Source organism: Notothenia rossii (genome assembly GCF_949606895.1).
Source record: "Notothenia rossii genome assembly, chromosome: 9".
Lineage (NCBI taxonomy): Eukaryota > Metazoa > Chordata > Actinopteri > Perciformes > Nototheniidae > Notothenia > Notothenia rossii.
Window position 1 is genome coordinate 46,510,458 of NC_136907.1, and position 27,732 is coordinate 46,538,189.

The window sequence follows — 27,732 nt, forward strand, 5'->3', positions numbered from 1 at the left end:
AATACACATGGTGCAGCTGCCCAGCTGCTCACTGTTTGTAAAAGTAAATAAATAGTATTTTCATTTGAATAATGTACTTTCTATACCCTGCTTCATAAACAATACTGACATCCCTGTGCTCCTCCGAGTCTGGGGGTCCGGGGATGTGAGTGCAGCGCGAGGACACAGACAGAGAGGCTGCTTTACTTCATAAAGGACATGGCATCAATATTAACAACACAGGAGCTAAAACGCTAAATAACCTTCATTATGTGTTTGAGAAAGAACATAAGACAGTTTAACAAAGATGAGGCTGTTAAACGGGCAGCGGATCCGCTGTGCATAGAAAGAGAGAGAGAGAGGGAGACACTGAGCTGCACCATGCAGCGATCAGCTGATCCGGAGTATAGAGAGAGAGAGCTGCGGTCCGCGGGGCTCGCCTCCTGTCCTCACAACTCTTATTAATCCCGGGACCGGACCATTGTTATTTGTTCCTACCCGGAACCGAGTTTTGCTTCCCAACCCTGCCACTGTGCTTCCCGCCCAGCCCGGCCCCGGCCCCGCCCAGCCCGGCCCCGGCCCCGCCCCCATCTAAAAGCGGCGAGATGTATTTCCTTAGGAATCTACAAGCAGAACCGAAACTAATATTTCTAAATGAACAATGGCGGACACGTACAATTTTCAAATGAGTTCTGCCTTTTGTAAACTGAATTTATCAATAATTTGTCAATAAATGAGGGCGAAAAATGTCACTTGTCCACCGGACAAGTCAATTGAAAGATCTACTTGTCCGATATTGTAAATAACACGTCCCGGACGGTGGGACATGTACTTTTTCGCACACTGTCTTATAAGATGTATGTAGATAGTAAATGAAATGTGCAGAATATGACAGTTTAATGGTGGAGGTATACACACATTTTGATAGATGTCTTGTAAGCACTGTTGAGGAACCTGCGACCCAGGTTTTTCCTCTCCGACCTTGTCAGGTATTGAACAATCAATAAATAAAGAACACAGAATTATTAAATATAAAACACAGAATTTGTTTGATTATACTAAATGATTTACAAATAAACACAACTGCATATGTACAACTGTTACACATGCTGATGTAACGCAAATGTTTCCAACTTAGGATCAATAAAGTATATCTTATCTCTTTCGACTCCACTTCGAGCGATATAATTACGAACAAAGCACTTATATACTAATAGAGGACTGGCTTATCTAAAGCCAGTTGAGTAGCACTTGAAATGTTTTAGGTCTATGAAACCTGATGTACTTATATGATTCTGTTTTCTTCAAGTTTGTATCTTGTTGGTCGAATGCACTTATTGTAAGTCACTTTGGATAAAAGCGTCAGCTAAATGCAATGTAATGTAATGTAGGATGATCGACGGCTATGCCTATAAGACCATCTGTTAAATAAAGTTCTTCTGACCTTAGCTGTCATGTGGGTATATATTAATGCAAGCCCATTATGGGCACAAGCAATTTTCACCCATTTATTAATTATTATGTTTTAAATTTGAGTGTTTCCTATCCCCTAAACCTCCAGGGATGTACACAGTTTAATACTGGCAACTTCTTATAATTGGGAAATACAAAAACGTCTTTTAAAACTACAATTCCCAGTAGAGACGTGCCATAGAGCATATTGCAAAACACACAATAGCCAGCATGTGTAGTTCTGGGGACAGGGTGGGGGAGGGGGGAATGGGGTGGACCCGTTCAAATCCAGTTTTGGACAGTCTGCCGGGGTTCCATCCCATTTCAAAGTGTTGTTCGACGCTCGGCGTAACCCTCGGCGCACACTCAAACATCCAAATCACAGAGCTTGAGGACTATCACGGGGTTTGTCAAGCGAAGCGGAGAGAATACTTACTTCCGGGTGTAAAATTCTCTAAAGCAACCTGACGGACTCCAACTTGTGTTTATTAATCAAACAAATAAATAAACACAAGGATAATTATGTGTTATTGTTGAGTAAATAACAGAGTGTGGTTTAGAAAAGAATACAAAATTGGAAGGAAAAAACGATTCAACAATACAGCTTTAAGTATTCTGAGCCCCTACTCTCCCCATAACTGACGGCAACAAAAGTACAACATTATTCAATTAAAATAAAGAAGTAAAAACAATAAGTGTGGCTTGATATTGAGTAAGAAAAAGGTTGATAAACGCTTTGAGAATGGATCATTTCGCCGCGATCCCAACTCCTCTATTACCCACGTTTCAGGGAGCTCTATGCAAGTCAATGGGACGCCCTGCCTGTTGAAAAATGACTTCCAAGGGGTACCCTGTACGTAATAGAGTGACGGGGAGGGGCCCTGACCGTCTGTCAATATGTGATGGGTTGGGAGTGAGAACGTGTTGGAAATGCAGCCTTGGAGCAATCCGCAAACAACAGGTGGTTTTGTGATAAGTAGCTAATTCACATTCTGCCGAAATATGACCCAAAACAAAAACAGTTACAGCTACTGGACACAGCTCACAAATCTTCTGCATTTTTGTATACAATGACTGTACTAAAAATGCCTATTACACATAGACTGTATATATAAATGGACGTAGGGTCTGTGACGTCACCCATAGGATTCTGCAGAGTTGCAGAGAAGCCCTTAGTAGGCGGAGTCGGCCACTAACGGCTCGACAGTGACGTCAGAGTTGAACTCCCGCCTTCTCCAGCCTGCTCCAAATAAGGGCAATGAGGCGGAGCCGAGGCGGGACCTGCTGCCACCGAGCTGAACGTTCCAGAGCTAGCTGAAGCTACCAAGCTAAGCTAACATGCTCCCCATCTGCACATTGTCATGGCATTTTACGTTTCTAAGGTAAGCGGACATAAAACTATTCAGCAAAACTATAAATAATAATCTAAGTTATTGAGTTTTTAGCATAATACTTCAGAATCTTAAAATCCCTTAACGTTTGTATGCAATTGTGCTAAATTCAACACTGGAATCAAGCAAATATTAATATGTTTGCATGACATTAGTTATTTATATTTTGATATCACTTAATTATACGTTTAATACATTTAAGTCAAGCTAAGGTACATGTGACGGTAGCTAGTTAGTGCTCTTACCTGTGAGGCCTCCTCCAAACAGCATAATAACCAGACTGTATTTTTAAAACTAAGTACCAGTTCTAGATCCTTGACTTTAGACAAACAATTCAGAAGACAACATGTATTTAAAGACCAATCTGTATTTGAATGTGCCTCTTAACCTGATATATTAGTTATACAGTAATAGTATTGACAATCTAAAAAAAATTTAGCAACTCAACAGTCAACTTTATGTTTCTTATTGTCTAAAGCATTTGTTATTTTCATTTTCCCCCTCTCATATTCAGTGTGGACGGATTGAGACAGCGTGGTGTCCAGAAAGCTGCAGAGACTTCAGGGAGAAACCTCCGTGTGATGGACGTCCTGTCTGTTGGTTTGGAGAGGACTGAGGGTCTTTCCTCTGCTAGGAGGAACAGGCCTGATGGAGGAGCCCATGCTGGGCAAAGCTGATACCAACTGCACAGGCCTAGTCTGTCACTTTATTTGACTAAATTTGTTTACTTTAATAGTTTTACACCTTCTGTCCATATGTGCTTTTTATTTAAAACATGTTTGATTAAGTTTTGGTTCACATTTCAATAAATTGTATTTGCACTCCTTTTGTCCATTATTCTTACTGAAAACTTAGATTACACATTCACATCTGACTGAAGATTGGCCCCATTTATTTGTGACGTTGCAAACTCTGCGGTGCAAGGCACAAGTGATGTGAAGCTCATAAAGTGAGGCAAATATAAATAATCAGCGGATGGAGTTTAGATGTGGAAATAGGTGCATTCGATCAGCTGACTGTTTTTACAAATAAAAGTCGTTTCTTATTGAACTGGTCTTAAAATCTCATACAGATGTAGCACTTCATTTCAGACGCCTACCCGTGCGGGTCCGTGATCTGCAAGGGGTGGGCCCCTGCTGAAAAGGAAAACCCCCCCGCAGGACTTGATACGCCCCCTTGATAAATAAATGTAATTTTAATGAAACCAGCTGCAATGGATCATGGAACCACCAGGAGGAGCCGTGAAAAGCTGCCACACTGGAACTCATGTGAAATAAACATCTGATAGATCTACAGGTGTCTGATATAGCGAATATTTGTTAAGATCCATATGTCACGGATAGGATCATATTCTATGCTAAATAAGAGACATGTAATCATTTACAAAACATCACCATGTTTTTATTTAACAAAATAATGTTGTTTAATTCACGTTGGCGTAAGTACAAAACCATCGCTATGTTTTTTCATCAGGAAATGCAGCCCGGCTCAAACAAACGATTTTCAATCATCATCCTCACGATCATTTATTGTATATGTTCGCGAATTGAAATGAATGCACTAATACATGTTGTTTAATCCACGTGAATTCACAACAACAAAAATAATCGCTTTGTTTTTATATCACATCCGACCGGAGGAAAATGCAGCACGGCTCTCACTACCGATAATCCTAATCCCATGGGCAAACAATAATATGTACAGTGTTAATAGTTTACTGTATTATTAGTGTCTAATATTACTGCTATAACAATCACACATTGAGTTGTTAAAATCAGACCGTTTTTTTTTTTTAAACAGTCTGAATGAAACGGCAGCTCTCAGGTGCCTCTCAGGTGTGCATTACTGTAACGCAACTTCCTTTTGCGGTAACTAATAACGTTACTAGTTACCTATTCCCATTCAGTAACGCCGTTATAGTTACTGTGATTTAAATGGGTTACACTGCGTTACATTATGTGATCCAACTGAACCGAATCTCCCTGCGGATATAATTTACAGTTGAATACAGCGATGTCCTCTCACAGTACCATGGAAAAGTTAAAGTGACCAGAGAGGAGTGATGATTGGTTAACGTGGGGTAACATTTCAGGGTAAGCCAATCAGAGACAGAGTTGGGCGGGTCTTGCCTTATGGGGAAAATACACAGACACACAAACACTTGCAAACACACACACATACACGGCAACGCCCATCACCAGCACACAAACTATGGCAGATGCAAGTATCAGCGAGAGCAGCAGCGCATTTACAACTTGGAGATATAACCACTATTTTCAATTTGTGGGGATAAAGGACGCACAACATATTACGGTCAAATGTAAACTGTGTGCAGGACAGAAAGCATTGTCCACATTGAATAACAGCAATGCCAATCTCCTGAAGCACCTAAGTAATGTACATGGGGCTTTAAAACTAGTCGCCAAAGACCCCACCGTCTCAACCACCGGCAGTGACCCAGATGGAGCAACACCATCTAAACAACCAAAAAAAACTTTTTTTAAATCGCCACATTTCACCCAGAGTCAACTAAACAGATTGATTGCTGAAAATAGTTTGTTTGTCTTCAGTGTCAGTCTGACAGTTTATTATTTATCTAATTGTTACTGCCAAAAGAGTGTAATTCTTGTTTAATTGTTACACTGCCAAAATAGTGTAGTTGTTGTTAATGTGTACACTGTGGTGATTGACATTACTCACCCACGGATCTATGGGTTGGGGTATTGTTCTGCACGGACATTTTAGTGAACCGGACTTCCTGTTTCCGCCGGTCTTCGCTTCCCGGGCATGAAGTTGTTTACAATGGTTTTCAGATGCTAAATAAAAGTCTAGCTTGTACCTTTGATACCCCGCCTCCGACTCCCATCTCTCGGCACCACAACACTGCCAAAAGAGTGTAGTTGTTTTTATTTCATATTGCACTACTTAGAACTTGATTGTTGAGGCTACAATAAAGATGTCTGCTTTATTGTTATTACGCAGATTACAGGTACTGAGACAACGAAATGCAGTTTAGCTTCTAACCAGAAGTGCAACAAGCAATAAAGTGAAAAGTAATGTACACGATCTACAGAATAAAATATAGAATTAATTGAATGATGAATAAACAGTGAGGGGTATGAATACAATAGATATACACAGCAGCCTGTGAGCAGTATGAACAGTGTGTATGAATATGCTAAGATATATAAAGTATGAAAACGGTAAGCAGTGCAAGTATAGTATAAAATATATGGAAATTAATTTCATGATAAACATTGTGGAACATTGATGAAAAATGTGAATGGAAGTGGCGACGTAAAACTGACACAAAACAACAACAAACTTTTGCCGAGCCAATGGAGAGTTTAATCAGCAGCACGGGGTACAAACCACCAATGAGCGCTCAGCTCGAGATACCAGCGAGTCGAGAGAGTGAATTATATCTGCATTTTCTCTTTTGAGAAGCCCTCACCCCCCATGTTGCCTATGCTGAATGCTGAAAACTCTTTGTTTAAAACTAATTGGCCATCGGAATGTGTGGAGTAAGTCTCCCAAGGGGGATGGTGGTCACATTCCACAGCTCTCCCCCCTCCTGTGATCTCCCAAGCCCCAGCCTGTAGGTTTGTGTTTGCATATTTTAAACTGTCGCACTTTCTGTTTTTTCTATCGCGCATTGCCGTTATGAAAGGGTCTGTGCCGGAAATATCAAACATTTAATAAAAGTGAAAAACAATGAACAAGACTTAACTATGGAGCTATTTCAGGGTCATAAGTTTTGATCATTCAAAAAAATGCGATTTATTTGAAAGTTCAAGTTTTTATCCTGAACTTTGAAAAATACTATGATATATTCAAAAATAATAATAAGTATCTGAAATCATTTTTCAGGTTGAATATTATTTTGATTCACCAATTTTTTTGAATAAAATATTTATTTTCAGATTTCACTTTTATACATATCTTGATATTTGAATCCTTATTTTTTTCAGTTGCAGATTTTTAGTTTTCAGATTCAAAACAATTATTTTTTCAGTTTCAAATCTTGTTTTTTCAGGTTTCACATTGCTTTTCACCTTCAGATCGTTTTTCAATTTCAGACCTTTTTTTTCGCTTTCAGATCTTTTTTTTCGCTTTCAGACTTTTGGCCCTGATGTTGCGTGGGGGGGCGGGGCTTAGCAAAGAGTAGTTTGGCATCCTGAGTGGCAGGCCTCCCTCTGTAATGTTGCCTTCAAGGATGTTAGGTAGCGCGAGAAATATAACTCAATACTTTCTATACACAATATTCCCGTGATTGGTGGTAAACTGATACCAGTGTCAAAGTTCCTTTAAGCAAGCTGTTGAGCATCGCAATTGGCAACAATCAAGGTATAAGAGCAATAAACTGTGCTAGAATGTGAAATTACGTATCCGCAATCAAGCATTGTCCTTCCCCACTTCCACGTAGCTCCATGAACGCAGCATAGTATTGGCTTGGTTTTTGCGATCTGAATCAGAATACCTTTATTAGTCCCACAGGGGATACATTTACATTGTTACAGCAGAGAAGAGCCAAAGACAGCTTAGTGCTACCTAAAGCAGGGGTTCCCAAAGTGGGGGTCGCGAGATGATTACAAAATTAAAATTAAAAAAATGTTAAAAGAAAAAATTTAAAAGAAAATTGATAATTGTTTTATTATTATTAATAATAACGTTTGCATATAATTTTTTTTCTTTGACAATCCACTAGCGCAGTGTTTCTCAAACTTCTTCTTTTTTTTTTTCTGAAATTCATTCACTAGCACACCCCCCCCCTCCCTGCGGGCTGAAAAGTTTGGGAACCCCTGACCTAAAGCATGCATGAAAAAAGTATTGAAGATTAAAAAAGAAATTATATATTTTAAAGTTACACATTTTACATAATACACACCCTGTAACAGTTATATGGCATATATATATTGCACATATTGCAAATATTGCACATAGTTGGTATTTATCAACAAGAGGTGTTATAGTCTGAGTTGTTTTGTGCGGGGTCTAGAGGCTGTGCTAGTTGTATAGTCTGACCGCTTCAGGAAGGAAGGACCTGCGGTATCTCTCCGTGAGACAGCGGGGGATTTCGTCAGGTCCACCAGAACAACCTGCTGGCTTGTTGCGGATACGTAATTTCACATTCTAGCACAGTTTATTGCGATTATACCTTGATTGTTGCCAACTACGATGCTCAACAGCTCGCTTAACGGAACTTTGACGCTGGTATCAGTTTTATTTCCCACCTATCACAGGAGTATCGTGTATAGAAAAAGATCTGAAAGCGAAAAAAAAAATCTGAAAGCGAAAAACGATCTGAAGGTGAAAAGCAATGTGAAACCTGAAAAAACAAGATTTGAAACTGAAAAAATAATTGTTTTGAATCTGAAAACGATAAAAATGTAACTGAAAAAAATAAGGATTCAAATATCAAAATATGTATAAAAGTGAAATCTGAAAATAAATATTTTATTAAAAAAATTGCTGAACTGAATCAAAAATAATATTCAACCTGAAAAATCATTTCAAATACTTTTGAATACATCATTGTATTTTTCAAAGTTCAGGATAAAAACTTGAACTTTCAAATAAATTGTATTTTTTTGAATGATCAAAACTTATGACCCTGAAATAGCTCCATATTACCGTATTAATAATAATTAATTATATTTATTCCGTTTGCATGTAAGATTTTTGACTTTGTTTAGAGCAGTGATCTTCTCTGCAGCAGAGAGCTAAGCGCTGTCAGACCGGACCTAACCCTGAAAAGTATTATCATCTGAAATTAATCATTATGTTATTCATATTAAATACATATAAGTATTTTTACAACTTGTATTTAGAAATACTCTGTTGTAATTATTGATGCATAAATGTGTTCATCCATTCAATGTGGCATCTGCTATAATGGGGTTAATGTATGATATTACTTAATAATACAATAAATTATAATATATCATAATTATATTTTAGTTTTATTCATTTCTTATTTCATAGTTTCTCATTATTATTATTTTTATTTTTATCGCTCATCTTATTTTTGATTTTATTAATCTTTGTGAATCTGTGCTATCCTGTTTTTCACTCTTACCCTGTTGCCGTTTGAACTACTGAATTTCCCCACGGGGATTAATAAAGGTCCATCTTATCTTATCTTAATGTATACATTGATTTACTTCAATCTACTGTACTGTGTAAAAACACCCCAACAATATTACAAAAAATATACTGGATAAAGCAAACTATATACTTTATTTGATCTAAAATATTGTTGTTTTTTCATTATAGTAGCCTGTGAAAACCATAACAAATAAGTGATTAAATGCTACAGTATTCAACAAAACACAACTGCAGAGCTGCAAACATTGCAAACAGACTAAGTTCTACAACACCCAGTTGTCTTTGTGTATTTGTGAATGAAGCACCATCTCATGGTTAAATCCTGTAATTGAACAAATGGGGAAATTTGGCAACGCCCTCTAGCAATTTGGCAACACCCCCAGCCAGTGGGATCCGTTGGGCTTTTGACTGGGACACACCCATGTGAGTCCTATCTGGAGTGCTACATCTGTAGCATCAGCTTTTAGTTTTCCTCTTGGATGTTCTTCTTGACCCTCAGAGAAGGAGAAAATGTTGTGTCTTTCAGGCATGTCCTTTCCTAACGAAAATTACAGGAAACATAAAACATATTATTGCAGAACAAGTGTGTTATTTATGAAAGCGTGTGTTTAGGGGCTGTAGATATAATTATTTTGTAATTGTAATGTTTTTTTTTTATTTCAACAGTGAGCTACAAAGACAATCAGATTGTGAATGAAAATTATGAAGTTCATCAACATTGAAATATATGTTATTATCAAAATAATATTGAACTATTATCAAAACGTAGTGCAACTGTAGAAGCTTGCTCTGTTGTCTCACTGAAAGAATGACTTTTACCACGTTTTTTTACAGACAATATTGAGAGATAAATAGTAGCAGTTCTCACTATGTGTTAAATATATTTGCCTTTAATACATTAAATTAGAAAGCTGACAAAATCATATTGCTTGTTAACATCTAAATGTAACTTTTTGCACAGAAAAAACCCTCAACTTCACTGGTGTGTAGGTGATCTAGTATTGTTTAATGGAATGTATATCAGTGTATTAAAGTCAATACTTCATTCATTTAAACCAATATCTTTCTTGATTCTTTGTACAGTATGAAAAATAGAGTCTTTGTACCTGAGCTGAAGTTCACTGCTGTGAGGAGTCCAGTTCTGTCTCTCACTCTCTGGTCCAGCCTGTCTGCATCACCTGGACACCTTAAACAAACAGATATATATGTAAAGTACCATGTGTACAAACAATATAACTGATTCTCTTCTGTTGAACATGTTGGATTGTGTATTGTCTGAGTCAGGGTCTTTTTTATTTTACTGTAACTTTGGAAGTTGTGTTACCAATGCTTGCTGTTTATTTGATACCAACTTGGTAATACAATTCATAAAAACAACAAGGTTTGGGTTTGTTCTTCAGATGACTGTGATGTTAACGTGTAAGCTCAATAATGAACTCCAGCTCAACCAACCATATTGTAATATACACACATCTTGTTGTGAGGTTGATTTCACATACACTACTTCGACATTAGCTGTCTACATACTTGAGCATAGCCAATTTAAATTAACCTTAGCGATGCATACAGTTCCTACCTACATAATAATCATCTCTCTAAGTTACAAGGATGACCTTATTTGATCAACCTCAATCAGAAGCTGTTTGTTGTACAGTATTATCCCACTTAACGCTTAACACTTGTCTATTTCGTTTTAACCTTTATAAATATAGTCTATGATTTTAACTTGGAGGCTACTATTAGCATCGTTAGATCCGACGTAGCTACCACTCGCTTACACGCTAACCCAAGCCGTAACATTAATTACTTAGCTGATTAAAATCATTAACACATAAATAAGTACTCAAATTTCACTTACCACAAAACCGCATTCATGCACCGTCTGTTTCAACCGCAGAGCAAGTCACAATAGTCCGATATATAAGCATGAAGAACAAACAAACACGGCCGGGGGCAAGTTGTGTTCCCTGGATGAGCTGAACAGGCAGAGTGCCTGTAGCTAGCTTCACGGAGCAGCTAGCAGAGAGACAAGAATCTAACAGCAGCAGTCACTTCACAGAGCCGTCACTCAATGTGACCACGCCCTAATTTATGCAAAAACTTTAAGACCTAATATAAATAAAAGGGTTGTGTTAGAAAACAATTCAGTCACAGATCCATAATCATGAAGGTGGAATCTAACTATATTCATAATAATATGTATTGCATCCATGGGTAGAAAAATGTTTTTTTCTGCTGTAAAGTTGGGCATTTTAACATGGGGTCTATGGAAATTGCTCCTTTCTGCAGTCAGTCCCTATCGGCCAATATATGAACTGCAGTGTGTGCCACTTCCATATTGGCGTCCCGGCTCTTCCACAGAGTTTGCCGCTTGCTATCACACAACTTCTTTGAATCAATTAACAACGTCAGCTGTGGACAACAAACATTAGTTTGTTTCTGTGGAATACTTTTTTAATATTAATATGTATATTTGTGGAGAACACAACACTTTGGATTCATGATGGCTAATTTGTCCCAGTAAAGAAAATAAAAACAGTGCAAGAGACTGAGCGCTAGAAGTTCGAGAAATCTACAAAAGACAGAAAGGAAGTAAACACTGAAGAGAACAGCAGAAGAAGACAGACAGACAGGAAGTTAACAATAAAGGGAACAGCAGAAGTAGAAAGACAGGATGTACACAATAAAGGGAACAGCAGAAGAAGACAAACAGGAAGTAAACACTAAAGGAAACAGCAGAAGAAGACAGACAGGAAGTAAACACTGACGGGAACAGCAGAAGAAGACAGACAGGATGTAAAAACTAAAGGAAACAGCAGAAGAAGACAGACAGGAAGTAAACACTAAAGGGAACAGCAGAAGAAGACAGACAGGAAGTAAACACTAAAAGGAACAGCAGAAGAAGACAGACAGGAAGTAAACACTAAAGGAAACAGCAGAAGAAGACATACAGGAAGTAAACACTAAAGGGAACACCAGAAGAAGACAGACAGGAAGTAAACACTAAAGGAACAGCAGAAGAAGACAGACAGGAAGTAAACACTAAAGGGAACAGCAGAAGAAGACAGACAGGAAGTAAACAATAACAGGAACACAGAATGGGCTCTGCAGTGTTTAAGACTGGTTAATGGAAACAAAATGTGAACAGACTTGGAGAGCTACAGAAAACGTCCAGCAGTGCTGCTGTCATTTTAATTTCTACGTTGCTGTTGCCACAGCTCCAGACATTGCTACGCAGTGGAATGGACTATTTTGTTTTCTTAGCGGAAGCATAACGATCACTTTTACATCAATAAAATCATTTTGTTTTTATTTATTTTGTTGTGTTTCTGCACATGGGTGTCATTAACAAACTGAATATTTATCTGCCCTAATTAAAAAAAACATTTCAGGCTCTTCTTCTTGACAGGTTTTTAAGTTGTTTTAATTACCATGAATAACGCGAAGGTGCTTTCAAGAGTATTTCAATGGCTGCTAGGGATGGGTATCGTTATGATCAAAATGCTCAAAATTATAGACATGATTACAAGATGTGAAGATTAAACAAAAGTCTTTTTATTGTAATTTATTTTTATTTATTACTTAATGTAACTTTTTCAATGTCATACCAAGCAGGTATGAGTGTGTTTGACAGTGTGTCTCTGGAAGGGGGGCGGTAATTAGGGGCAGTTCATAAATCATGTAAACATGACCATTATTCAGTTAAAACGAGACGCTGCGTGCGCACCTCCTAAACCGGAAGCTCCGGTCGGCTAACCATTATAGTCAGTTTATTGCGTTTATTATTTATAATTGTAATGATGGATTATCAGCAGTGGCGACTGGTCATTAGGGGCAGGCCCCACCTAGTGTCAGCAGAAAGTATTACAAATAATGATTACAACAAAATGCAAAAATTAAATCAAAAAAATATATAAAATATATTTTAAGATCATGTTTAATCATCTGATTTGTCTGTACATTGCTGTTTTAGTCTGTGTTCTTCTAATTAGTGTCTACAGTGTGTGCCTATTGAGCTGTTTAGAGGCATGTGCACAAATCCCGATCATGCCCCTCCCTCTCACTGTCTAAGTGAACGGTGACTGTAAAAACTAAACTGCGCATGCTCTATGTAATGTGTGTGGCAAAAAAATAATGACCATAGGGGCACTGATCTGCCATCCCCACCATACGTCATCTCACATAATTTAGAGCTGATTGGCTGTAAGTGTTTGTGCCGCGAAATGTGTAGTGTGTGAAGATGGAGACGAGAGACGCGTCCTAAAACCCGGAAGTAAGCTGCACATGGGTTCCCTCCACAAAAAAGCAATGAGATTTCTCCATAGGATTTTAGAAAATAGCTCGAAATAAGATCTGTGGGAAACGTACCTGTTAGATAAATGCACGTTTTGTTCAGCCGGATAATATCCACATGTCTACCCTACTTTTATAATTTTCTAATCATAAATCTATCGATTAGATTTATGATAGACTTTTGAAACTACAAGAAGATAAGGAGGACTTTTACAAAAAAGTAAGAGAGCTTTTTGTCCAGAAGGATAGGCAAATGGATTTCATCTTCAAGTCAAGGTAAGGCCGCAATTTTATTGAAAATGTGATCTTACTAAGAGAGAACAATTCCGTATTTAAATGATAAAATTACATTTTTTGGGTATCCTTTTGTTGAACTGTCTGTTTAAAAGTAATCGAAGCATCAGACTAAAAAAGCTTTTGAAAATAATATTATATTTTGATATAGGTCAAAATATAATATTTGTAAACCTGAAGAGTCAGTGCCTCACCAGCCACGAACCTCACTGCACGTCACTGCAGAAGCTTATATATAGACATCTAAGTTTTTTGTGTCCCATAACTTGTGGACATATAAAAACGCCACTGATTATCAGTAATCATTTTAAAGTTACACAGAGACATTGGATTAACCGTTTTTATGCCCTTGAACACAACTTTTGATCACAAAACAGCAAAGGTAAGACATGATTATCATCATGGCTACGTAAAGTGAAGTTGTTTTCTTGCTCTTTCCTGGCTGCTAGTTCAGTGAGTTCTTGTCGTACAGTGATGAGACTTATACCAATGGAATCTGTGGAATCTCAGCTTTCATTTGATATGTTGTTTGCAGATAAAATGACGTAGAAAAGATCACTTTTGCCAGTGATTTACTAAAGTAGCCGTTAGCCCGTTTTGCTATGTGTTGATTTTAGACTCTTGGTGTTGGACTTCTGTTCCGTGTAGGTAAAATGGTTAATATCGTCTGTTAGCTGAGTTTCTTCCCGTTAAGTGGGTATGCATCATTAATAGGTTGTTAAATGTTAAGAAGCCTTGAGACGCTGTTTCTTGCAAGATGTTGCGTCTGCCCCTAGTCTTCCCCTGGGAGTCTCACAATAATAAGAGCGCTGTTAGGGGAGATGACGAGTGGCATTCACAGGTATACCAATACCGTCCGATCAGGTACCGGTACTGACTTAGTACCGGTTCTCGATACCCATCCCTAATGGCTGCTCATTTTAAGTATTTAACTTCTTGATGAGCTACTGTCCATGAAACACTTCCTGCTAATGCTTGACATTTAAAGACCCAAATGATAATTGTTTTGTGATGTTGATTTGATACCAGGAACCATCCTATTATACATCCCGTTTACACACTCACACAACCTTTTTTTTGCATAATATGGTTATATTCCCATGTGTACTGAGGTACATGGGATTATTAGTTGCCTGGCATAAAGAGCACAACACACAAACGCACCCCCACCGACCCGCCGTGCAGTCATTGGTGGCACGCGGGGAGAGATGTTTGAAAAAAGCAGAAGAGTCACACTATCATTTCACATTAACACAACAAAGGCAGAATGCATTGAAAGGGCCACAGAGAGACAGAGCAGCACTGACACCAGAGAAAATAAACGGAAGAATTATGAAAGGTAAGTGTAATCTTCACTATCAACTCCGGCTTTAAAAGGCCTTTTATCAAGAAGTGTGTTTACAAAACACATGAATTATTCATGACTGAATGTATTATTACATGTAATGATAAAGGCATAAGAATACCTCCTTTCTGCACAATCTCTATTTCCTGTCTCGGGAACTAAACCTTTACAAAGCTGTACTTATTCATCCTTTCCGTATTGAAAAAGGATCAGATGACAATGTGTAATGTGAAAGGGTTTGCTTGGACCCTCTGTGAATTATCACCAACTCTGCACTGCAGTCCTCAATGTAAAATCTGCTCTCATCAACCTGGTTTCCAGCAGCGGCAGCAGCTGTTTTCTCGCTCTGATAACAGCAGCCTGCTCTACCTGCTCTGCAGGAAACACACTCAGACTTAGAGACAACTGGTGAACGGAGTGGAGCATCGATAGGCTTTATTTTTGGTTTAATAAAGAAAAAAAGAAAATCAATTGGTAGGTGTGTGGGTAGGTAGGAAGGTAGGGTGGTAGATATGTAGGTAAGGTGGGTGGGTAAGTAGGTAGGTAGGAAAGTAAGTAGGGTGGTAGGTAGATGGGTAGGTAGGTGGGATGGTTGGTGGAAAGGTCAGTAGGGTAGGTAAAAAAAAACAATGGATTGCTAGGAGGAAAGAAATAGGTATAATAGGTATTGTTAGAAATTAAAATCAATATTTAATGATAAAACATGATTAAACATACAGTAACATAAAACATAAATAACTGTTTTATTGTGAAAATACTTCAGGTTAGCTTCCGCCTATGGTTAAAGTTTATTTTGAAAAGCTATTCCGGAAAGGATCTCCGAAATACCAAGAGTAGCTTGACTTCAGGCTTTACGGAAAACACGATTTACAGCCTTTAAAATGTATTAGATAAAAAGTAATGAAAGAGATAAGGAGGAGAAAAGGGCGTGTGTAAGTAAGCAATGAACGTAAATGTCGAAATCCTCTGTTATGTGCGATATCGGGCATTGGTTAAAGGAGGGTCGAAGATTACGTCACAGCCCCAGAGAGGAGGAGCAGTGGCGGCGCCAGAGATTTTCTCTAGGGGGTGCTGTGGGGTAGCTTGACGTTTCATAGAGGGTGCTCAAACATTAAGGGTTTCCCATTAATGCACTAGCGCTACAGTTGAATTTTCTACTGCAACACTCCCCACACGCACACACAGTGTACCCATGACTGTTACAATGAAGGCTCGATAATCAGCTCATGGCATATAGGTGTACGCAGGGGTAAAGTGCTATTTTTACAAGTGGGAAGTGGACCTCACCTCCTCTAGGAGGGTCCTTACCTCCTCTAGTGGGGTTCGGGGGCATGCTCCCCGGGAAGATTTTTTTATAAATATTGAAGTTAAAAGCATCAATCTGGTGCACTTTGAGAGCAACATTAAGAGATCTATGGATACATCTCTCAACACCCACATACCTGCCAACCCTACCGATTTGGGCGGTAGTCTACCGCTCTTGACATGTTTCTACCGCCTACCGACTTAGCTGGCTTTCCTTACCGATTTTCAATCTTCCCAAACTGTAACAAATAAAAATGACACTCCATAGACACTGGACTCGACTTTTGGTGGACACCGTTTGCAGCGTGTCTGTTATCGCATCATACAAACAGTCCTCTGTGTTTCTGAAAGAGAAACAACGTGCAGACCGGGGGTAACACTGCGGGAAAGGCAGCGTTACCCCCGACAAGGCATTTGAGTCCTGCAGGAGTTCCCCGTTAATATCGGTGTCTCGAAAACACATGATGGCGACTGAAAGACATCCAGTGTTTGGTCTTTTCCGGAAGCATCCTACAGTGTCTCAACTGAAAGAGGACCACAAACACATACAAAATATAATACAATTTTGAGATTTGGGGATATTTATCTCCCGTTCTTTCATTTTTCTTTCAACACCAAACATGAGTCTCTGTTTCGTGAACTACAGCAATCTGAAAGCCTGTAAATTATTTATATCACACTTTATCAGTAGAAAGATGCAGGAAATGACTTTTTTAATGCAGTATTTTCTGATATATCGCGCCACACAAAGATATTTCGCTCTGTGCAAACCTTTGACTCTAATATGTCATCAACAAGAAACAAGAATATGAACCTGGCTTTATCCAATGTTCACACAAGAGTTCTACATCCTGATACATCCTTCAGACACTGTCTCAACTGAAAGAGGATCAGAAACACATTAAAAAATATAATAAAATGTGGAGACTTTGGGATATTTATCTCCCATTCTTTTACTTTTTGGGCATTTTACAGACCAGACATGTCGTTGATGTCACTGTTTACCAAACTACCACTTTTTCTGAAAAATGCACAAAATGATACAATATATGTTAAATACATGGTTTATACATGTAATTACTGGGGTTCCATTTATTCTGATTACCTAATTTGGGCGAGCACATTTACCGCGGGCAAACCTACCTCTTTTGGATTTGGAAAGGTTGGCATGTATGCACCCATATGAAACAGAACTGTAAACAGATTTACTATTTCTTTATGGATATTTTACAAATCACTCCCCTTTTAAAACAAACCGTTTGAGACCCACTGAGATAACTAGACTAAAGTTAACTATCTAAACCAGGGGTGCCCACACTTTTTTGGCTGGTGAGCTATTTTTGAAATGACCAGCTCACCAACCAAAAATAAAATCCCAAATTGCAAGGGTTGCTGAATAACACGTTTTATTTATACATGGGACAACTAGCATGTAACAAACGACTAATTTGATAATCGATTAATCTATCGATTAATGAAACGATTAATCGACTATTCTGACTATTATGCCTTGCACAATTTCTCAAACGCTCTTATTTAGCCATCAACTTTTAGATTTAGCTTGAGGTTGTTTTAGGCCTGTGGAAACTAACAATGAAGACAATAAAGATGAATACTTGATTCAAAAATACATATATAATTAAATTAACTTAACAAATTGTGAACAAAATTAACATTGCTTTTTATTAATTAAATAAATAATATTTCACATCAAAAGAAACAACAATGTTTTAACAAATCGTATTAAATAATCTGATGACAGAACTGTAAACAGAATAGCTGAAACTTTAACAAAAGAAAGAGTAACTCTGTTACCTCTATAATCATTAACCCATGTTTATATAATTGTGTTAAATCTGTGTTGCTGACGTGGAAACGTTACTCGTGGATGGGGGGGCTACAGAGCTACTAGAAAGACAGTCGAACCCGGTGCATTCCTCCGTCTGAATGTGGTGCACTTTTGCTAAATGTTTAGACAACTTGCTCGTGTTACCGCCCTTACATGCTAAACACTATTGGCAACGAGCATTGTCCACCTCAAGACGGGTAACATTTAACCACACCTTGGAGCGCTTCTCTCCGCCATCTCCTCCGTGTGCATGTAGCAGCCGAGTGTGTGTAAACTGCCCGCCCCCTCGCACACAGACGGGAGAGAGCAGTGTTGCCAACTTGGCGAGTCTCTCCGAGAGAGATCTCGTCTCGATTGGAAAGATCGAAAATACACCGACCATAGACGCATTTGTTTGCCTTTTTGCATGTTAGAAACGAGTTGGTGACACTAAGACTGCGAGATAATGTTTTTGTAGCAATAACACATGACCTTTCTCTTTCTCAACTCGCTACTCGGAGGGAAGTCGCTGTCATATGCCTTGTGAACACTCCGATAATGCCTCTCCATGTTACCTTTCTTTGGCAGAGCGACGCTTGCTTTACAAATAAGGCAAATAACCTTTGAATGTGACATCACAAAAATATTCTTCCTCCCATTCTGGGTGGAAGTGGTATATGTTTAGCTTTGTGCTCGGTCCCGCACTCATTTTGTTGTTTGTCTCTTGTTTGTCTCTTGTTTGCCTCTTAATTTGAGTTTTCCCGGCACTTGACTGATTTTGTATCGCTTTGCATTCTGGGTTAACAGACTGGAAAGCGATAGGTCGCTTTTTCTGTCAATCAAGTAAACTCCTGAATTAAGTGGCAGGGAGGCCAAGGGAGGAGGGATCAAAACCTGTTTTGTCTATTTTAAAGGAGCTGGATTTTTTTTTATTATGAATGACTCGCGATCTACCAGCATTGTCGACTGCGGTCGACGTACTGGGCACATCTGATCTAAACACTGAGAGAGTCCTTTACCTGAGCTGAGGTTATCTGAGACTCTCAGTCTGACAGGAGAGAGTTTTCCCTCCACCTTGTTGTTGAAAAAGCTCCTTATATCCGTTAGCTTGGCTAGCTAGCACCAGATGCTAACCACAGCGATCTCCGGTAGATACCCACCGGTGCGCGAGCTCTCTCTCGCTCGCTCGCGCACGCACACAAAATGGCTCGTGCCACACACACACAGAGCAGAGCTTGAATGAAACACAGAGACCCAGAGAAGCTACTTGTACTCACGAGGCCTATTATGTGCAGAATCCCTCTCGCTTTCAGGTGGTTTTGATTGAGTGTCCACACGTGAACGTTTTACACTAGAACCACCAATGGGTACATTTTACCCGCAGCTGTTTTTTGATTGTATGTAACTTTTGTTCAATAACATATTAAAGTCTCCCAGTCCGTGACTTTTCCTGAAAGTGTGTTATGTAGCACCCTCTGTTGTTAACAATTGTCAATATGAAGTCAGATTGAAAAAATGGCCAAAAGAAATGCCATTTATACCTATATCCGCCAGCGGGTAATATTTACCTCATAGAAAATGCAGCGTAAACATGACGTGTTGCTATAGCAACGCCTTTTGTCTACTGCGGTTCCTTATAGATAGAGAGAGAGATTGAGAGAGAGAGAGAGAGATAGGTGGATATATTGATAGACGGATAGAGAGAGAGATAGACAGATAGATAGTTGTAGATAGTGTAACATCTTGGAGAATACAAGATCTTGGATGACTGAGCTCACGTTGAGGACGTAATGCATGTGTGCAGGTTACGTGCCAGTTGAATAAAGATGAACACTCGGAATGAGAGAAGTAGTCTGCGTCGTCTGTTTATGTAGACAATTATATGTCCATAGAACAGAACATTATAGATAGATTGATAGATAGTTATAGAGAGATAGAGAGATTTGTACCTAAACAAAACACAAGTCTAACACCAAGCGTTTAAATCAGCACTCTTAGCGATATTATATACTTCATGTTATCTGCACAAACTATATCATATGAAAAGCTGAGAGTCCACAGATTATATTGGTATACATTTCATCCCTGTGCGATCAAAACTCACTGTTCTGTATGATAAATAAAAGAACATTGTACCTTGAAAATCTCATAGCGGGTACATTTTACCCATTGGCGGTTTTAGGTATACAGCGACCTCTGGCGTTTCTATTGTTAAGGGCTAAAAAACGATACATTTTTCCCTTTTCTGTTAGCAAATAATGTGGCGCTCTAGCTAACAGGAAGTCACTCAAGTGTCACAAAGTAATTTAGCCTGCTATGGGTAGGTAAAAAATCTAATGGGTGCTGCCGTGCTGGCCATTGGCCTAATCATATGGCTTTATCTTTTTTGGTCAAACATTTGTTTGTTTCACATTTGCATTGATGTAATCAATAATTTTTCTAATTTAATTTAATAAAAATAATAATAATAATCTTTGAACAAAAAAAAAAACATATTTGTTGGGGTTGCTTAGGGGCGCTTTGGCAATCCTGGGGGGTGCTTCAGCACCCCCTAGCTCCCCCCTGGCGCCGCCCCTGAGGAGGAGCAAAGGGGGATGCAGGCAAGCGGGAAAGACGAATGTGTGTGGAGGATCTTCTGCACGGCGGCCACTGCGAGAGGATGCTGCAGCCTTTCTCTCCTCAATACCTCCTGTCTGATTCATCATCACGCCATTTAATTAACTGAGGCACTGTGATTCGTGTGGGACCCTCGAACAAACTGGATCCCACCCATCCCCCAATCCCCCCCTCCCAAAGGGCTGTGAGAATGAACTCACGCCACTAATCTCAGAGGACTGAGAAAAGGGACTAAAGAGACAGAAGGGGTTCGTAGCTTGGTGCATGCATATACACACGCACACACAAGGGATGCACACATACACACACACACACACAAACAAACATGCACTTTAGCATCAGGACTGTAATGGACATTGTGCTTAATTTGCTGTTAGTCTATTTCTATTTATCAGTGAATGCTAAAATACCTAAGAAAGGGCTAAAGATCGCTCAATTGAATATTTGCAGCCTTAGAAATAAGGTTCAGTGTGTTCAGGATATGTTGATATCAAATAATATTCATATTTTGGCCATCTCTGAAACTCACTTAGATGACTCGTTTGAGGATGGTGCAATATCAATACAGGGGTAACATTTTTACAGAAAGGATAGAAACTACAATGGGGGAGGAGTGGCTTTTTATGTACAAAGTCACATTCCTGTGAAGTATAGGGAGGATTTGATGTTAAGTGAGGTAGAGATGGTATGGCTGCAGGTTCACCTGCCGCATTTAAAACCTATGTTGCTGGGATGTTGCTATAGAACACCAAGCTCTGATAGTAATTATCTAGATAAATTGTGTGAAATGATTGAGAAGGCATGTGATGAAAACAGGGAGATATATTTATTGGGTGACGTGAATATTGACTTTCTGTCATCAGACTGTTCATTGAAAAACAAATTGATGACGGTAACAAGTGCATGTAACCTAGATCAGATGATCAATCAACAAACCAGGGTAATTACCAATAGCTCTGGAGTAACATCATCCAAATGCATTGATCACATATACACAAACGCAAGTGAACTGGGCTCAAAAGCGGAATCGGTACCAATTGGCTTCAGCGATCATAACCTTGTAGCAATATGTAGGAAAGCCAAAGTCTCAAAAGCAGGACCGAAAATAGTGCTGAAGAGATCATATAAAGGGTTTTGCTGTGATTCATATGTGGAGGATGTTAAGGGAGTTTGTTGGTCTAATGTTTTTAAAGAGAGTGACCCAAATGTGGCACTGGATGTTTTCATGAAATTGTTGTTACCAGTAATGGATAAACATGCACCTGTTAAGAAGTTAACCGTTAAAACAGTAAAGGCACAATGGATAGACGAGGAGCTAAAGAAATGTATGGCTGATAGAGACAGAACAAAAAGGGCAGCAATAAATTCCGGCAATCATTCTGAGTGGCAGTTATATTGCAAAATAAGATGTGACAAAACTGAACAGAAAGAAGAAGAAAATGTATTATGAGATTAAGATAAATGATATAAAGCATGATGGAAAAAAGCTCTGGGGTACCTTGAATACCATCATGGGTAGGAAAAACAACTCAACACCATCCTTTATAGAATCAGAGGGGGCATACATCACTAGACCACTAGATATTGCCAATTATTTTAATAACTATTTCATTGATAAAGTGGAGAAGCTAAGGCAGGGAATGCCAAAATCTAGCTGTGAGTCGTCCTATGTTAATATTAGAGAACGTATTATGAAAAATAAAAATTGCACCTTTGAGCTGGGTAAAGTTAGGACAGAAGAGGTGGAAAAGATATTGTTGGCAATCAATAATGATAAACCACCAGGTATTGATAACTTAGACGGTCAGCTATTAAAGAATGTAGCCAAGTTCATTGCTGCACCCATCTGTCATATTTTTAACATGAGTCTGGAAGGTACATGCCCGCAAATCTGGAAAGTAGCTAAAGTTATTCCACTCCCTAAAAATGCAAAGAATGCCTTCACTGGTTCTAACAGCAGACCAATTAAGCCTGTCACCTGTTCTAAACAAACTACTAGAAAAAATTGTATTCAATCAAATACAATGCTATTTTTCTGTTAACAGTCTGATGAGTGAGTATCAACATGCGTATAGAGAGGGTCACTCAACAGCCACAGCACTAACACAAATGACAGATCAATGGATGAAAGAGATTGATGTGAAGAAAATGGTGGGAGGAGTACCATTAGATTATAGCGCTTCCTTTGATTTGATAGACCATAGAATTTTACTTGACAAATTGGAGTGCTATGGTTTTGCCCCAAAGGCGATATCATGGCTAGAAAGCTATCTATATAACAGAACTCAAAGTGTATACTTTAATGGCAGTATCTCTTGTGCTAGATGTGTTGCAAGTGGAATTCCACAAGGAAGTTCACTAGGTCCTTTACTCTTCTCAATCTTTACAAATGATTTTCCATTAGCTCTTGAAAAAGCAAAAGCCTCTATGTACTCGGATGACACGACAATATATACACAGGCTCCCACAATCGGTGAGATAACTGATATTTTGAACAAAGAACTGAAAACAGTAATGGAATGGGTGACCAGCAACAAATTAGTGCTCAACATTCAAAAAACAAAAAGTATTGTATTTGGCACAAATTACGTACTAAGGTCTAAACCGCAGTTGAATCTGATGCTGAATAATGTAGAGGTTGAGCAGGTGGAGGAAACAAAGCTCCTGGGACTCATCCTAGTGAACAATTTATCATGGACGAAACACATAGATTCAGTGGTGGCAAAGATGGGGAGGAATATATCTCTCATCAAGAGGTGCTCAGTGTTTTTACCACCGCAACTGACAAAACAAGTCATTGAGACTCTAGTCCTTTCACAACTGGACTACTGCTCAATGATCTGGTCAGGGGCAAACAAGAGGGACCTGGGAAAGCTGCAACTGGTTCAAAACAGAGCAGCTCGGCTTGCCCTTAGGTGTACACCAAGACATAATGTAAACAAAATGCATGTCAAGCTCTCCTGGACATTAGTCACGTAGAGGCTGATGGTATCATTCCTTGTCTTTTTGAGAAACATAAATGAGCTGAAACATCCAACCTGTCTACATAAGCAACTTACACCTAGCTCTAAAATCCATACATATAAAACGAGACATGCCACAAGAGGTTGCTATCAAATCCCTAAAGCCAAAACAGAGTCTATGAAGAGCACAGTGCTGTATAGAGCCATGGCTGCATGGAACACACTTCCAGATCAGATTTCTAAAGAAACAACTAAAGCAAGCTTCAAAAGACGATTGAAGAGGCATCTAGAAGCCCAAATATTGTAAATTACACAAGCAGCAGACAGGTTATGGTAAACATACAGCAGCACACCGATTCATATAGGTTTTTTAAACACATGCAGGAATATGGCACTTTTGCTAACACAGACACACACACAGCCTTTCACAGTTATGATTAGGATTGTATTTGTTTAGTTTGTTTTTACTTTAAAAGAAGCGAAGGGAGACATTTGTAAAATTAATATTATTTGTTTTTTATTTTTATTTTTTCTTCCCAAGGAAATGAGGAATCAGAAAATAAGCTGTATGTGATGGTTGATATGAAAGTCATTGTTTGAAGGAAAATTGACGCCATACACGATTTGTATTATTGTCTTGTAATATACTGTTGAATGTCATGTTTTATGTTATTTGTGGATCCCAGGAAGATTAGCTGTTGTTATGCACCAGCTAATGGGGATCCTAATAAACTCATAAACTCATAAACTCATAATTAAAGTACCCATTTGAACCTTCTCAGAGACTCCATTGCAGGCCCGGTTCTGCGGGGGTGCATAAGGGTGTATTGCACCCTCAGTTGAGTCGTTATGCACCCTCATTTGAAAAATGAAAAGTGAAAAAATAAATAAAGTGAAAGATATTACATATATAATAACAATAATAATAATAATAGTAATAAGAAGAAGAAGAAGAAGAAGAAGAAGAAGAAGAAGAAGAAGAAGAAGAATATAGTTGAAATAAAGTAAATTGTAATTGTGGTTAAATAACATTGTCTGCTGCATTTATTTGGTCAATTTAAACGGTAAGTAATGCTATTATGTCAGGTGCGCGTGACCTGTGCCGCTGCGCGTTCGTCATCTGCAAGGTGCTTACACAGCAGTAAATGATGGACATCAGAAAATGGTTAAAACAACCAGCCCTTATCGCCAGCAGTAACACTGCATCTACTGCAGGTAATAACAGTTCAGATCATGGGGACATTACGTTACCCGCGGCCACTTTCGTGGACACTAACTTCCGTCTCGCCGGCTTTGCCCGCCTCGCCCACGGAGGCGGAGCAGCCGCAGCCATCTTCGTTGCCCCAAACACCGCCACCCCTCAGCGGCCCGCAAGTGCCAGAGGACCCCGGCAAAACAGAGCCTGCCCAGGTATATTTAACATATAATAAGTACCCTGTATCGAGATTGATGCAAAACAAGTGACATTTGACCTTTTTAGAGAGGTTTAGCAAAAAAAGCTCCACCTCTGAGGTGATTTGGGTGGAAATGGGGGTTTTACCGTTTCTCTGGAACCCATTGGTCGATTTTGGTGATTGACATCTCTTTCTGAACGTTAGAGCCAATAGAATCGAAGGGGGATTTCTCCACTCACACACAGTCTAAAACAAAAAGGAGTGGGCTTTGCGCACGCAGTTTTGCACCAGAGTGAATGAAGCTGTCTCTAGGTCTGACTTCTAGAAACGGAAACGTAGGTTTATTGCTCATGGATTATCAGAAATCATTTCAAAGGGACACAGACACATTGGATTAACCTATGGATTAACTTCAGCAGCGTTTTTATCGTTTTAATGCCATTGAAGACCACTTTTGACCAGACTACGAGACAGGTGAGCCATGTTAGCGTTTTTAGCTACCTAGCGCCATATGTTTTGATGTCTGTTCTTGTTATTATCTCCGTGAGTTCGTATAATTGAGTGATAATGAAGGGTACCCTTCGATTCTGTGTCATCTCACGATGTGAAACGATGGGTTGGATATGCAGCAAAGATACATAATAAGGTTTTGTGAGTGAATTTCGGTGCAGTCATCTGTTAGCATTTTTCGCTCGTTGCTAATTCAGAGGCTCAGCGTTAGCATTTTGTTTTTTTTTAAAAAAAATTATTTTAAATGATCAGTTATATGACTTTCTTCCCGTTACATGGATATAAAACATTCATAGTTTATTCAATGAACATGCCCTCAGACACTGTTTCCTGCAAGATGTTGCAGGAGGGCCCCGGTACCAGGGTCTCTCGGGCTTAAGAGGTTAAAAAAGTACCCAACTCGTCTATACAGTGGGGTAAGGCGCTCATTTTGCAGCTCATGGTTTCAAAACAGAGATTGGCTGGAATATTCATGTAAAAAAAATGCCATCTTCTGCTATGCATGTAGACATTTCGGTTCAAGTAAGTCAGATGCCTTCACCACAACTGGCTACAACAACTGGCGACAAATCTTCCCGGGGGATTATGCCCCCAGACCCCCCTAGAGGACGTGAGGACCCTCCTAGAGGATGTTAGGTCCACTCCCCACTTATAAAAATAGCACTTTACCACTGCACCCTCTCTAATCTCAGATGAACCCTGAGTTATTTTGTTCTGAAACCGGGCCTGCTCCATTGGTCTCCTTATTTTAAGTTTCTCTTCTGGACGCGAGGACAAGGAATATCCTAATAGTAAGGTAGGTCGGTAGGTAGCAACAAGTCCTCCAATTCATACGACCAAATATGCCGATTGTTCACGCCCTTATTACGACCAAATATGTCGTTTGTTCAGGCCCAATTATTACGACCAAATATGTCGGTTGTTCAAGCGCTTAATACGTCCTATAATTACGTTTAAAAGTTTTCGCCCTCTATTACTCCAGTTGAATGTAAACGTTACAGATGGTCGTTTATTCACAAATAACCCTCTCTGTAAAATCCTAAATTGTAGGATAGTTTTGCCATTAAAACGCTTTTTGGTTAGATTTCTAGCGAGCAGTTTATATTGTACTTTTATAACCCACGTCCAGTCGATATGTAGGATCTATAGTTTGATAGATATTACGAAGATGATTTGAGGTATGCGGCAGCCTCCATGTAAAGTTACGGGTTGAAAACAGTATTCCTGGTCTCCACGTTTACATAATAAAACCAATGATCAAATGATTTAACAGTGATATCTGCACAGGGTTGTAACGGAATACATGTAACGGCGTTACGTAATCAGAATACACAAATCGAGTAACTGTATTCAGCTCGCGTTACATTTGAAAAACGAGTAATCTGATTACAGTTACTTTCGTAAACCTGAAGTGAATACATTTTGGATTACTTATTGGAATTATTGGTGGAAAAATGTCCTCACAACATTTAATATTCATTACTAAAGGTACAGCCGAATCATCACAGCGCACAAAACCTATTACCGCCGCAGAGGGACCAAAAAAGGGAGCGTTTGAAAACAAAAAGGGGCGGGTCCGCTCAGTGAAACGATAACAACGAAACATGGAGGAACAGAAGTCTGCGTTTAAATCATGTGTGTGTGTGTTTGTAGAGGTGTGTGTGGTTAAAACACATCAGCCTGCGGTCACTCTTAACCTTTCTAATGATTCTGAAGGTAAACACAGTGAAGGCGGTGCGTGAAAGGCACTGCACGCTCCTCTTCTCAGAGGCTGAGTTAACCCTCCCGCTGCCTCCTGGTGCTGCAGAGATTTCATGAAGTGAAGGAGGTTTTCCTTCTATAAAACAGCTGTTGGCAACAGATACTGTGTGTGTCACGGACATGAATTCATATATCAAGGCAGACTGGTGCACACACTCTCCTTTTTTGCCAATCCGGTGGTTAAACAAATATAGCTCTAAACCCCTGGCCGAAATGTCCTTGAAAATGAAGTCCGAGTTCGACATTTTAATTCATGTCCTGCCAACACTGGCAGGACAGAATGTGACACGCCCGTTCTAAGCCATGTCCCTCACTCCTCACATCCCAAGCTGCATCCCCAAAAAGTGTATTAGGTTGTTACATCGTTTCAGATGTTATGTTTCAGTTGTGCTCTTGATAAGCCATTAAAAAAGTAAAAACACGTTCAGTTTCCTTTTGCTTTTTGTGTCTCCTGTACACCAAAACATACCCATCTGTGATGGAAAAAGAAAGT

General features: G+C 39.1%; 1 protein-coding gene and 2 long non-coding RNA genes across 3 annotated transcripts in view; 2 read left to right on the plus strand and 1 right to left on the minus strand.

Moving 5' to 3' along the window:
* LOC307018147 (uncharacterized protein) overlaps positions 1-27,732 on the plus strand; it is a 460,756-nt gene that overhangs the window by 154,892 nt on the left and 278,132 nt on the right. The window lies entirely within an intron of this gene.
* On the plus strand, positions 2,694-3,646 carry LOC307017540. The gene is made up of 2 exons (XR_013802216.1): positions 2,694-2,813; positions 3,337-3,646. It is a non-coding gene; the product is annotated as an uncharacterized lncRNA (long non-coding RNA).
* On the minus strand, positions 8,225-10,927 carry LOC307018221. The gene is made up of 3 exons (XR_013802376.1): positions 10,789-10,927; positions 10,037-10,116; positions 8,225-9,468 (listed from the first exon to the last, which is right to left on the minus strand). It is a non-coding gene; the product is annotated as an uncharacterized lncRNA (long non-coding RNA).